At 38.3% G+C, this 12,745-nt stretch overlaps 1 protein-coding gene across 3 annotated transcripts in view; it reads left to right on the top strand.

Annotated features, from left to right (window-relative positions):
- Positions 1-12,745, top strand: part of FBXW11 (F-box and WD repeat domain containing 11) — a 121,785-nt gene that overhangs the window by 25,161 nt on the left and 83,879 nt on the right. The gene's annotated exons all lie outside the window — the stretch shown is intronic.

Here is a 12,745-nt window from a genome sequence, read left to right as displayed (position 1 = left end):
GCTCTGTGCTGACGGGTAGCTCAGAGCCTGGAGCCTGCTTCAGATTCTGTATCTCCCTCTCTCTCTGACCCTCCCCTGCTCATGCTGTCTCTCTCTCTCTCAGAAATAAATAAAACATTTTTTTTTTAAAAAAAAGAATGTTTTAGCAGGAGAATATGGTGTCTTTATAACTTTGGCCATATCAGATATCTTTTTTGAATTTTGCCTGTTGTATTCCCACTAAATAGTTGAGGTATGTTCCGTTTTTTCCAGTTAAAGTGGCAGAAAAGTCAACTTAAAGCTGGCTTAATCCAAAACAATGAATTTATAATATGAAAAATCTAGAGGTAGGTGTGGGTTCAGGTTTCTTCCTCAGACTCAAAGTGATACCTCCTGGTGACCTAAGTCCACACTCTCCCTTGGGGTAGCATTAGGAGGAAACCAGCAGTTCCAGCTTTCATCCTCTCATGTTCAAACTTAGTGGGAAAAGAGATGTCTTTTCTTGTGGCTTCCATAGAGATCCTGGGATTCCAAGCGGAACATGTGGCCACTTCTGAATTCATGGCTGTGATTACGAGGTGTGGGCAGAAAACAAAGTGTCCACTGTCAGCCCCTTAAAATTATAACATATTATTCTCTGGCCCCTGAGTCAGGTTTTTGCTCTGCATGTAAACTTTCTGGACTTCCCATGTTAATTATTCGATAACTTAACAAATATTTATTGAGTTCCTACTATGAAGAGGCACTATAAGGGCTTAAAAATATTACATTGTAATTTTTTTAATGTTCGTTTATTTTTGAGAGAGAGAGTGTGGGGGACGGGCGAGGGGAATGGGAGACAGAGGACGCAAAGTGGGCTCTGTGCTGAAAGCAGAGCCTGATGTGGGACTCGAACTCATGAACTGTGAGATCATGGCCTGAATCAAAGTCTGACACTTAACTGACTGAGCAACCCTGGTGCCCCCAAAATATAACACTGTAAATTGGTAAATTGCCTTTTCAGGTGCTTGTAAAATTCTCTATTTTTGTGAGTTATAATGGAAATATAACAGTTATTTTAGAAATAAACTATAATGTTTATTTTTGTTTTTATTTAAAGGTTTTATTTTTCAAATGTTTGTTTACTTTTGAGAGAGAGTGAGTGGGGAGGGGCAGAGAGAGAGAGGGAGACAGAGAATCTCAAGTAGGTTCCAAGCTGTCAGTGTAGAGCCCAGTGCGGGGCTTGAACTCCCGAACCGTGAGATCGTAACCTGAGCTGAAATAAGGAGCTGGACGCTCAACTGATTGAGCCATCCAGGTGCCACTTAAAGATTTTATTTTTAAGTAATCTCTGCACCCAACATGAGGCTTGAACTTACAGCCCCGAGATCAAGAGCTCTACTGACTGAGCCCGCCACATACTCCTGGAAATGAAGTATACTTTTTTTTTTTTAAATTTTTTTTAATGTTTATTTTTGAGAGAGAGAGACAGCGTGAGTAGGGGAGGGTCAGAGAGAGGGAGACACAGAATCTGAAGCAGGCTCCAGGCTGTGAGCTGTCAGCACAGAGCCCGATGCGGGGCTCGAACCCACGAACCGTGAGATCATGACCTGAGCCGAAGCCGGACGCTTAACCGACTGAGCCACCCAGGCGCCCCTGAAGTATACTTTTTAAAAGAAAATTGATGACTTTAAGATTTTTCTGTGGTTTATAGATCAGTTTTTGGTTTATGAATTTGGTTATTTTCAACATCAGAGTAATATCACCCTTTTAGCCTTTTTTCGTTCACATCCCAATCTTGGTAGCTGTTTCTATGGTTTCTTTGTAGAATTTTAATTCATCCATTAAAAGAAATGTGGCTTGTGGATTTTTCCTCCCTCTTAAATGCAGCAGGAAATGTCCCTTTAAGATTTGTTTTCTGATCCTCCTCTCAACTCTGTATTCTCTCAGAGTTAATGAAAAATTTATTATGTTGGTGACATCTGTGTTCTGTGCTTTGTAGAACATCTTGGCTAAGATTGCTTATAGCTGAGTCATTCATAAAGTTATTATAACAGTGAAGTTGAACAAAGAAGTCCAGTATCTCTTAAATTTATTTTTGGGCTTTCCATCTTGACTTCATTACTTCCTTTGTGTGAGGACTTCTAGAGTGTTACAGGCTACCCATGTTCATATGTACTCCTGCAAAAAGAGTATGAAACGTGCAGGTTGACCTTACGGTAGCATGTGTTTAGCAGCAATTATCTGCTGTTGAGACTAGGTGCTTTCAAGGGGATGCAGACCAAAGCACAATGTGAGAGATTTAGAGGACTTAGGCTAGAAAAGCATTTTAAGAAGACAGAATGCTCTGTAGAGTCCCTTTCAGCTCCAGAATATAACGAAATCTCTGGCTTCAAGCAGTGAGAACTCTCCTTACCCAGTTGCCTGCAGGAAGCAGACAGTGTGAAGGGAATCAAAGACATCCTTGCTGTGTAGCAAGCAGCAGGAATCTTTCACTAAAGCAGCCCTCGCCCCTGGCTGAAAGACAGATTCATTTGTTCGCAGGGCCCAGTGGATTGTGAGGCACATAACTTCATTCCTATTTGAAACCAAGGTCAGCCTAGGATATGAGGACAATGGACTACAAGAGAAAGTAGAGCAAGTGTAAAGTTTGCTATACATTTAATTAAGGGAGGATAAAATGTGACCCTTTATAGGTTAGCTTTGACAACTTTTCATGCTATCCTAGCTAAAGAAGCAAACTTTTGACTGCCATTGTTTTCTTTCTTTTTTTTAAGTTTTTAAATTTATTTTGAGAGAGTGTGCAAGAGGGGAAGGGGTGGAGAGTGAGTGAGAGAGAGCGAGAGCGAGAGAGAGAGAGAAGAGAATGAGAATCCCAGGCAGGCTCTGTGCTATCAGTGCAGAGCCCAACTCGGGTTCAATCTCATGACCCTGGGACCATGGCCTGAGCTGAGATCCAGAGTCAACCACTTAACCAATTGAACCACCCAGGCGCCCCAATTACCATTGTTTTCTAAATCAGTCAATACACAGATGATTGTGTTTGTGTATGTATAAAATTTTAAACCCTGAGACTCTACCAACTTGGCTGGTTAGGTTTCTGAAAATAAGTATACATTTGAGAAATTAGCAGTGTTTAGAAAATATCTTCTTTAAAGGGGTGTAAGGTTTGAATTGAAAAGATATCTTTGTAGGACTGACTTTCTTTTCTTTTTTTTTTTTTTTACAAATAGTTTATTGTCAAATTAGTTTCTACATAACACTCAGTGCTCATCCCCAAAGTGCCCTCCTCCATGCCCATCCTCCCCTCCCCCCCACATCCATCAGTCCTCAGTTTTTGTCAGCATTCAAGAGTCTCTCATGGTTTGCCTCTCTCCCTTTCCCCCACCATTTCCGCCCTTCTTCTCCCCCTTGTTCCTCCGTCAAGTTCCTCCTAATCCTCCTATACGTGCAAACATATGATATTTGTCCTTCTCTGCCTGACTTATTTCGCTCAGCATAACACCCTCAAGGTCCATCCATGTTGCTACACATGGCCAGATTTCATTGTTTCTCATTGCCATGGAGTATTCCATGGTATAGATAAACCACATCTTCTTGATCCATTCATCTGTTGATGGACACTTAGGCTCTTTCCATGTTTTAGCTATTGTGGAGAGTGCTGCTATGAACATTGGGGTACATGTGCTCCTATGCCTCAGCATTTCTGTATCCCTTGGGTAAATTCCTAGCAGTGCTATTGCTGGGTCATAGGGGAGTTCTATTGTTAGTTTCCTGAGGAACCTCCAAGGACTGACTTTCTATATGCTTTTTCAGAGCTAATAATGAAACAAGGAAGCATATGAGATGGTGAAAGCTTTGAAAGTCTTTGTAAGTTTTTTTTTTTTTTTTTTGGTATTTTGGTGTTTTAAAAATACCATTAGTTAGTAGAGTTTAAGTTTTAATAATCTTAAAAGCTGTGAAACTATTTCTTTATAATATTTTATACTTCTTTAGGAATTTAGCTGCCTTTTTTAGTGACCTGGGAAATAGGAGAGCTTTATTTCCAGAAATAATTTTTTTTTAAATGTTTTATTTATTTCTAGAAGACAGAGAGAGAGACAGCGTGAGCAGGGGAGGGTCAGAGAGAGAGGGAGTCACAGACTGAAACAGGCTCCAGGCTCTGAGCTGGCAGCCAGCACAGAGCCCGACGCGGGGCTAGAACCCACGAACCGTGAGATCATGACCTAAGTGAAAGTCGGACGCTTAACCAACTAAGCCACCCAGGCGCCCCTATTTCCAGAAATAATTTTAATACCAGAATATTTAGTTTTGAGAATTCTTGTGATGTCTGTTGAGGCATTTAGTGTACTGGCATGTTCAGTAAACCTTTTTGAATGAATAATCAGTTTAAAATGAAAAAGTTAAAATATGACTGTGATGTGGTTTTACTGTAATAGAGTCAGACCCTTTGAGAGCAGATATATCACATCGTCTTCCTAAAAATGATATCTCTTCCTAGAAAAAAATGAGAATATCCATTAAATTAGGGAAAAAGTTTTCTCTTTCTGTATATTCTAATGGTCTTTTGGAAACATGGCGAACTTTGCACTCTCTCACGTGAAAATAGAGCAGGGATTTGGATTCAGTATGTCATGTGGCAGTTGGACGTTGCTGTGCAGACCTGTTCACAAGTTCTCTGATTAAAGTTTTTTGGCTCTGAGTGTTGATAGGAGGACTAGGTAGGGTTGCAGCTAGCACCTGTGTTTGGAATGGGAAGTTGGATTAACTCGGAGTGGGGTTTGGTGCAGTGGTGTAGATGATGAAATCAGGTGTCCCGCAGGTCTTAGATGATGTCGAAAACACAAGGTGAGGTTTGGTTCTTTTACCCGGAAGTCCTCTCAGATGTTGTGGAGTACAGGTTGTCAGATATTTGGAAGTGGCAGCCTTGTAAGACAGAACACCAGTACTTAGGAGGGTTTTTTGGCTAGGTCCCCTTACTTGGCTGTCGAGAAGCCTTAGGCATTGAAATGAATTTAGGTTCGAGTCTTTGTTACCTCAGAGTGCAGCTAAATTCTTAGACCTACCTTAACCCCAGCTGTTATCCACTTTCTTTGAAGGGTAATAGACCAGAATCAGAGGGACAGGTTGCTCTGGACAGATCCATAAGAAACAGTATGGAAGTGCTGGTTCCCGTGTCTTGAGGTGGCCTGGAAGAGAGGTTTGAGAAACTGGAGTGCTGTACAGTGTTGCCCATTGTCTGTCAGGTGCATCTAAAAATCTCTAGTGGACCCCCCCCAAAAAACAATCATCTGTATTTAATTCTGGATATTATATATATTTTCTATTTTATTAAATAAAAATGGGATCATAATGAATGTCCTGATGTGTAGCCTTTATTCACTTCATGTTTCTTGAACTTTGTCAGTGTATTTTAACTTTCCATAAACTTCCTTCTGGGTCAATAAATATATTCCTACAAGATTTTTATTTGGTGGACATAAAATATTCTGTCTTCTGGATGATCTATAATTTGTATAACCAATCTCTGTTGTTGGACGTTTTCTCCTTTGCCGTTATGACAGTGACATGATGGACATATTCTTAGACATACTTTTCGACATGTCTTTTTGTCTGTAATTTAATTTCCCACACTTCAAATTGCTGAGTCAATGATATGCCTGTTTTTCAAGTATTAAATATGTATTGATAAGTTGCACAGGAGAGGTTGTACCAGTTCTACTCCTATCAGCAGTATAGATGGGTAATAAGTGGACAAAATTTGCAAATGGATCAGGGGAAATTGCTACTTCAGGGAGTTTAATGGCAAGCAAAGGAAATGAGAGGCAGTATAATTTAGGGAAGAAAGTAGGAATTTTGGAGTCAGATAGAATTGCAAACCTACCACTTTTGACCTCTGGCAAGTTATGTGCTGTGTCTGGTTTTCAGTTTCTTCTTTCTTCCTCTTTCTTTCTTTCTTTCTTTCTTTCTTTCTTTCTTTCTTTCTTTCTTTCTTTCTTTCTTTCTTTCTACTTTTTATTTTTTATGTTTATTTTTTGAGAGAGACAGAGCTTGAGTGGGAAAGGGGCTGAGAGAGACACACAGAATTCGAAGCAGGCTCCAGACCCTGAGCTGTCAGCACAGAGCCTGACTCGGGGCTTGAATTCAAGAGTTGTGAGACCATGACCTGAGCTGAAGTTGGGTGCTCAACTGACTGAGCCACCCAGCTGCCCCAGTTTCTTCCCCTATAAAGCTAAGGTACCTGTCTGGCCAGAGGTGGTATGAAAGTTAATGAGATCACAGTAGCTGTACAGTGTGTGGCACATAGTAGGCAGTTTGAAAATATGAATGTGTGTCCCCCTCCCAATTTATCCTTTTTTGTAAATTTTCATTTATGTTTATCATTTGCATTGAAAATGAGGTTAAGCTTGTCCCCTAGTCCTGAATAACCTTACCTATTGGACTACAGATGTTGATTGACAGAAGCTCAGACGTACTTTAATCTTCCTGTTTAATTCTCTCCCATCTTGGGATTCATGGATCTTGGATAAACCCCATCGGGATTGGGCTCAGATGGATCTGACCTCGAGCTTGCTGGGGGAATCTGTTCCTTCTTGGCAGCTGAATCTGAGACTGGGCCTAGTACAACCGAGGACCTATGTGGCTCTGCCGGAAATAGATTATTTTGTTACATCCTGTTCTCTGTCATGCTGCTTAGAATAGAGATTTTGCTCTCCCCTTCGTATATCTAATCCTCCTTTCCAGCTTCTGTGAGAGCTCTGAAAAACTTGGTGACATTTTTGAATCTTGGGTGGTAGTTGTGAAGTGGACAAGGATAGTTTACCTGTGGAGTTACTCATGAGTAAGATGATATCATTTTGAGGTTTACTGCTATTTCTGAGGGTCACTAGGTAAAAAATATTTTTCTACCATTCCAGCATTTTAACATATCTTAAACTACAATTGTTTAAAATAGACTTAACTCATTCTTGGGAAAAGAATTTGTTTTTATTTAAGTCGTCCAATTACTGTTTATAATGTATAGCAACTTATAATTAAACAAAATAAAGCATCACATAAAATTATGCAATGTAGTATTAAACTATTATCATAAGTACTAGATGTTCATTGGATAAAAATCAGAAAATATGAATGAATAAAAATTCAAAAAGAAAAATTACCTTCATCTGTCTACCAAAGATAATCTGCAAAAATCTATTTTACTTTTGTTAGCTTCAGGTTCCGGTCTCTCATCTTAGGTAATCATTCAAGATGAGATCATTTCCTAGACATTAAAATATTTTTGTTTAAAATTATTGTAGTGTTTAAGGAAAGTTTGGGCTCTGACTTTGAGTCCTCAATTCACTACTGTTTGATTAAATTTGAAGCTCTAAAACTTGTGGATAGTACCAAGTTTCCTCACTCTTACCTGTTTTTTTTTTCTTTCTTCCACGGCCACCTCTTCCTCATACCCTTTTCTTCTTTTAATATCTATCCCAGCCTGAGGATGCTCTGTTGTATATTATTTGTAAAAATGTAGTTCTACTATATAGTTAAGAATTCTGTTCTTTAAAAGGCTTTGGTGAATGCCTTTAAATTGTGAATTAACCTTTATTCTACAACTGATTACTGGATTATGGGTTCTTGGTTTTAAAAGGAATACAATTTTTTTTTTTTTGTGGGAGTTTGCTCTTGTAGGTTGCTGTCAAACATTTTAACAGTAGAAGCCTAGGTTTTTAATCTTTGGAGATGCTTTTAAAAGCTTTCTGTGGCTCTATTTTTAAAAAATGTTTTATTTATTTTTGAGAGAGAGATAGAGGCAGCGTGAGCAGGGGAGGGTCAGGGAGAGAGGGAGACACAGACTCCAAAGCAGACTCCAGGCTCTGAGCTAGCTGTCAGCGCAGAGCCTGATGTGGGGCTCGAACCCATGAACTGTGAGATCGTGACCTGAGCCGGAGTCAGACGCTCAACCGACTGAGCCACCCAGGCACCCCATCTGTGGCTCTATTTTCATTACACCTTCTGCTGCTTCTTGAAAAGCAATAGTCTGAGAATTCAGACACAATAGGGATGTTCCTAATTTGGATGAATTTTAATACTTGCTTTATTTGCTTTGAGGTGAGGACAGCCTCCAACAGAAAGAATGGATACTCTGTAGCTTTCACATCCAGGTTTAGAGAGTGAAAGTTAGATAATCTCCTTGAGCCTGCCTATTATATGATTCTTTTGGACTAAATCCCCACTCCTGGATAGAGATTCCCAGTGGAGAGTGTTATGGACAAATGGGAACCATAAAATGGAGCTTTTATTTCACTTCTGTTATTTGGTAGCCCCCCATTTCATTATCATGCCACTCTCTGTCTTATATCCTGTCCTTTCGGTAGGGCATGTTGGAAATTTTATTGGAAAAAAAAGAACCTAGACTGGGTTATGAAAATTGACTTTAGGCATGTACTTCTAAAGGTAAGTGCTGGCCCTTGTATCCACTCTTTGTAGCCTGGCTGGAAGAACTTTGTGTTGGTTGTAAAATAAAAATGAGAGACTGTCTTGTAGGTTCTTCAAGAGGCTTCTGTTTCTAACTTCTCTTCAACCTGCTTCTCTCCAGCTTCCAGGAGTCCTTCCTCTATGGAAACCAATTTGACAATAAACTATTTGTAAAAATAAATAAATAAATAATAAATAAATAAAAAAATCTCTTGGAATAGAAGATACGCAATTGTAAAAAGTCAAAAAGAACAAAATTAACATGAATTAAAATGGAAGAGAAAGAAAGAAAACGGTTTAATAGTTGTCTCATCATTGACTCTAGCAGTGGTTTGAATATTGAAGTTTTTGATGTCTCACTTGAGGGCATTAAAAATCAAAATGCTCTTATTTCACAGCATCTATAAAAACATACATGGTGTTTATACCATTGACTTCCTCTCTTTATCATTGGGTTACTATTGAACAGAATTCTTTTTTCCCCATTCTTGCATGCGGCAGATGCTTCCCACATGTCCCTGAAAACATAGATCTTTCTCAGATGCTGGCTTGAGTTGGCTTGGCTTTGGCTTGATATCCTGCTTTGTCCCTGCCTCTTCGTCTGAGAACCTCACTCCTACCCTTGCCAGTATGTTGCATGTTCTGCTTCTATCCCTTTGACAGATGTAGTTGAAACAGTTTATGTATGCTGAGTTGCTGAAAAAAAGTCTTGCCCATGTCAGTAAAGAATTGGACTGCACACTTGGGGAAGATTGGTTGTTTACTGGTGAGCTAGATAGCACCCAGTGTGAGGACTCTTGTCATACAAGGTGAAGTCCAAGTTTGATAGAAGGGTTTATGAAAAACCTCTGTGATTTGGCCTCTCTGCTTTCTTCATCTCATACTGAAATACTTTAGTAATGCTAAATTAATTGCAGATCTTTGAGTAGGATGTGCCATTTCTTAGCTCTTTGGCTTTGCTTATGCTATCTATTCTGCCTGGAATGTCTTTCTTTCTCTTTTTACCCTGGCTGCCTCCTACTCATCCTTTATGGCTTAGTTCAGGCATCCTCCTCCTTTGGGTGGGTTAAATCTATTTGTGTGTGTGTGTGTGTGTGTGTGTGTGTGTGTGCGCGCGCGCGCGCGCGCTTGCGTTACATTGCACATTCTCAAAATTCCCTCCTGTGAACTCCTGGACAGGAGAAAATTTCTTAATTGCTTTTCTGTCTACAGATATAAGATGTTTGTTGAACAAAATAGTATTTAAGCCACTCAATTGGTTATCTCAAGCATGAGGATACATTAGATGAGGCTGGTAATGATTGTGTGGGAGGTAGTTTAAAGAAAAAAAATAGGGAATTTATAGAACCCCCCCTAAATCTATATTTATAAATATATAGAAAATAAGGCATATTTCTGAATCAGAGTGACATTAGAGAGATGATTGACATAAAATACCTCTTTGGGTATCTTTGAAAAGCATTGCCTCTTTGAGAAGGAATCAGGGCAGGCTATTCAAAACAATCCCATCTAGAAACAGACCAAAGTTAGCTTTTGTGAGTCCTCCTTCAAGCCAGCCAATTAGAAGACAAGGTGCCTGCAACCACTTTTTCCTTTTGATTTGTGGTTCCTATGGTAATAGGAAGAGAGCCTAGGACATTTTTTTCCTACCTCTTTTAATAACTTTTTGCTTTTGAAAAATGCCAAAAGCTATTATTCTTCTTGTCTTTACTAACTTACAGTATTTCTCAGCATGGTGGCCCTGATTTTGGTTTTTGAGTATACAGTGGATATGAAAAAATTAATAAACATTTTCAGTTTCCTTGACTACTGACTGCTATTTTCTTTGGCTATAGAACCTGCAAATATAATCAATCCAATTGGGTATTTGCTGTTAATATTAGAACACTTTGTGAATCATTTCTTATTTTTTATGGATAATCCTAAATTTGTATATTGCAAATAGCTAAACATGAAATTAGAGCAAACATTTCTTGGGTGGTTTCTACCCCTGAAAGGCTTCTGTTAAGTGTTCCCGTTTGTGACCCCTGTGGGTTTCTCTTGAGCTTGAAGCTAAAGTCTCAGGAAAGAGGCTTTAGTTTGTATTGTTGTTGGCTTGATAAGTAGGTCAATAAGCATTTGTTAAAATTGGTAAATACCCAAAGTGTTAGGGTAAGTTCTTGAGATATATTTTAATAATCAGATAGTGTTCCTCAACTTTATAGAGAGACCTGTTATCTTTAAAAAAAAAAAAAAAAAAGGACAAAGACAATAGTCTACATTGTGAATATAGCTAATGTGAAGAAATCTTTATTCTGTCAAAGAATGATAGATAATAGTTATTCCACAATAGTCACCATAGGTTTCTAACCAGGTCTCTAAACTTAAAATTGGAAGCTTCAAGAATCAACTACTGCTGTGGTCCTAGCTGCATTTTAATGCTCTAGGGTTGATAAATGTGGAACTTTTATTGGCCATTATACTTAAGAGGAACCTTGTTTAGACTAGCAGGTACATCCTTATTAAAAATGGGCGTATTTTCTAGAGTGGAATTTTCTTTTGAGTAGAGACTATTCTTCAGCCCTGTGGTTGGTCTCTTAGATTCTAGGTAATTAAATATGAAAGTAAAGCAGTTCTAATACCTTTAATAAATACTGGCATTACTTTCTTTACCCTACAGTGTTCTTCATAGATGTTATAAAGATAAATTCTTAGAAATAAGATCTTGAAAGGGTCCTTATGTTTCTCTGAATATACAATTTCAATATCAAACTTTTAAAAACAGTATTACCAAATGGTTAATATTTTGAAATTAAGTTCTCAGGAAATTTTCTTTACATTGTTTTCCATATATTTTTAAGTATTAATTGTGAGGTTAGTTGGTGGTTAGGAAACTTTGGGAAGATCATTATTTTTCTTTTTGGGCTTTAGTTTCTTTTAGAATTAAGGGTGGAAGTATGGACTAACTTGTCTTCCAGTTCTTTATGATTCTTTGGTTTATTAAGTGTGAAAAGGTCTCCCCGCCCCTGCTCTTTTTCTAAGTTTTGGATCTCAAGGCATTAGCAGAATCTAATCAGGGTATATAGTATTCTAAGGCCTTCCTACTTTTACTCTTTGAGTCAGATACAAATTAAACCTTGCAGAGCTCTGGAACCTGTTTTTTGTGGAATAAATGAAAATTGATTTGCTGGTGAGCTTTGATGTTAATTTGGTATCAGTTGCTGAATCCAAGTGCAGTCTGTAAACGCTATACTCAGATCTGAGTGATTCTGTGATTTGGTTAAAGAGTCCAAAAAGGAAACTTAAATTGAACTGTGGGGTTGTTGAGTTTATGTAATTTAAATAACTGATGCAAGCAATGTATACAAATGTTATGTGTCTGAGCTTTTTCTCTGCCCATCTACTTCTGATGCATGCTGATGTAAGTATTCTTTTAATAAGCATTTACTAGATGTCTCTGGATAGTTTGTTTTAGTGGAAGGGAAACGAGTTTGCTTGGAGTCAGGATTAACTTCTAGTCTGAATTTTGCCATCAATTAGTCCTTTTTTCTTGTACCTTGAACAGGTTGCTATTTCAGTAAATTAGGTACTCCTTTGCTGATCCTCAGATTCCTCATCTGTAAAATGGAATAATACCTCTCTTAAAAGAGTTTTTGTGAGGGGGAAAAAAGTTTTTGTGACTGTTTACTGTGTCAGTTGTCTAGCACATAAGAACTTGATAAATGGCAGCTATTTTTATTATATCGTACAAATATTTATTCAGCATCTTTTGTGGCACTCTGCGAAAGGATTGGGGTAACAAAATATGCATGCCTGGAGTATCAGTGATAGATTTCTGTATGGTCTGTGGTAAACTTTGGAATCAAGGCACATGTTGGAAGTGTATGGCATTTTTGTTATTCCCAAAAAGCTGCTCGATGTTTTATTCTATTGATTCCTCTGGTGTTATATTCTTTAAATACCTTTTCTAAATAATCTCCATAATTCTAGCTAAATTATAGGTGAGATGTAACTAGTAAGTGGCAGATGCTGGATCAGAGCCCAGGTCTATTTGATTTCAAGCATAGCTGACTTTGTTTATAATATAATTGGGGTGACCACAGAATTGGTCTCCCAAGCCAGAACACTTTTGAGAATGAAAGTTATTCTCGGACAACAAGTGTAAACCTGGACTGTGCAAGGAAAATGAGGATGTCTGACCATCCTAATTATAGCTAGGATAAACAAGTTTATGATGTTGAGTCTAAGACTTCTGGAGTATTTTGGTTGAATCCAAACACCCACCTTCAGTTAAAAAAAATTTTTTTTTTGCATGGTTGTTGTTTTTGCCTTAGCTAATTAATTG

This window comes from Hyaena hyaena, unplaced genomic scaffold, assembly GCF_003009895.1.
Source record: "Hyaena hyaena isolate Hyena2069 unplaced genomic scaffold, ASM300989v1 scaffold_102, whole genome shotgun sequence".
Lineage (NCBI taxonomy): Eukaryota > Metazoa > Chordata > Mammalia > Carnivora > Hyaenidae > Hyaena > Hyaena hyaena.
Note: the sequence above shows the minus strand (reverse complement) of the source record. Positions and strands in the feature narration are given on the sequence as shown.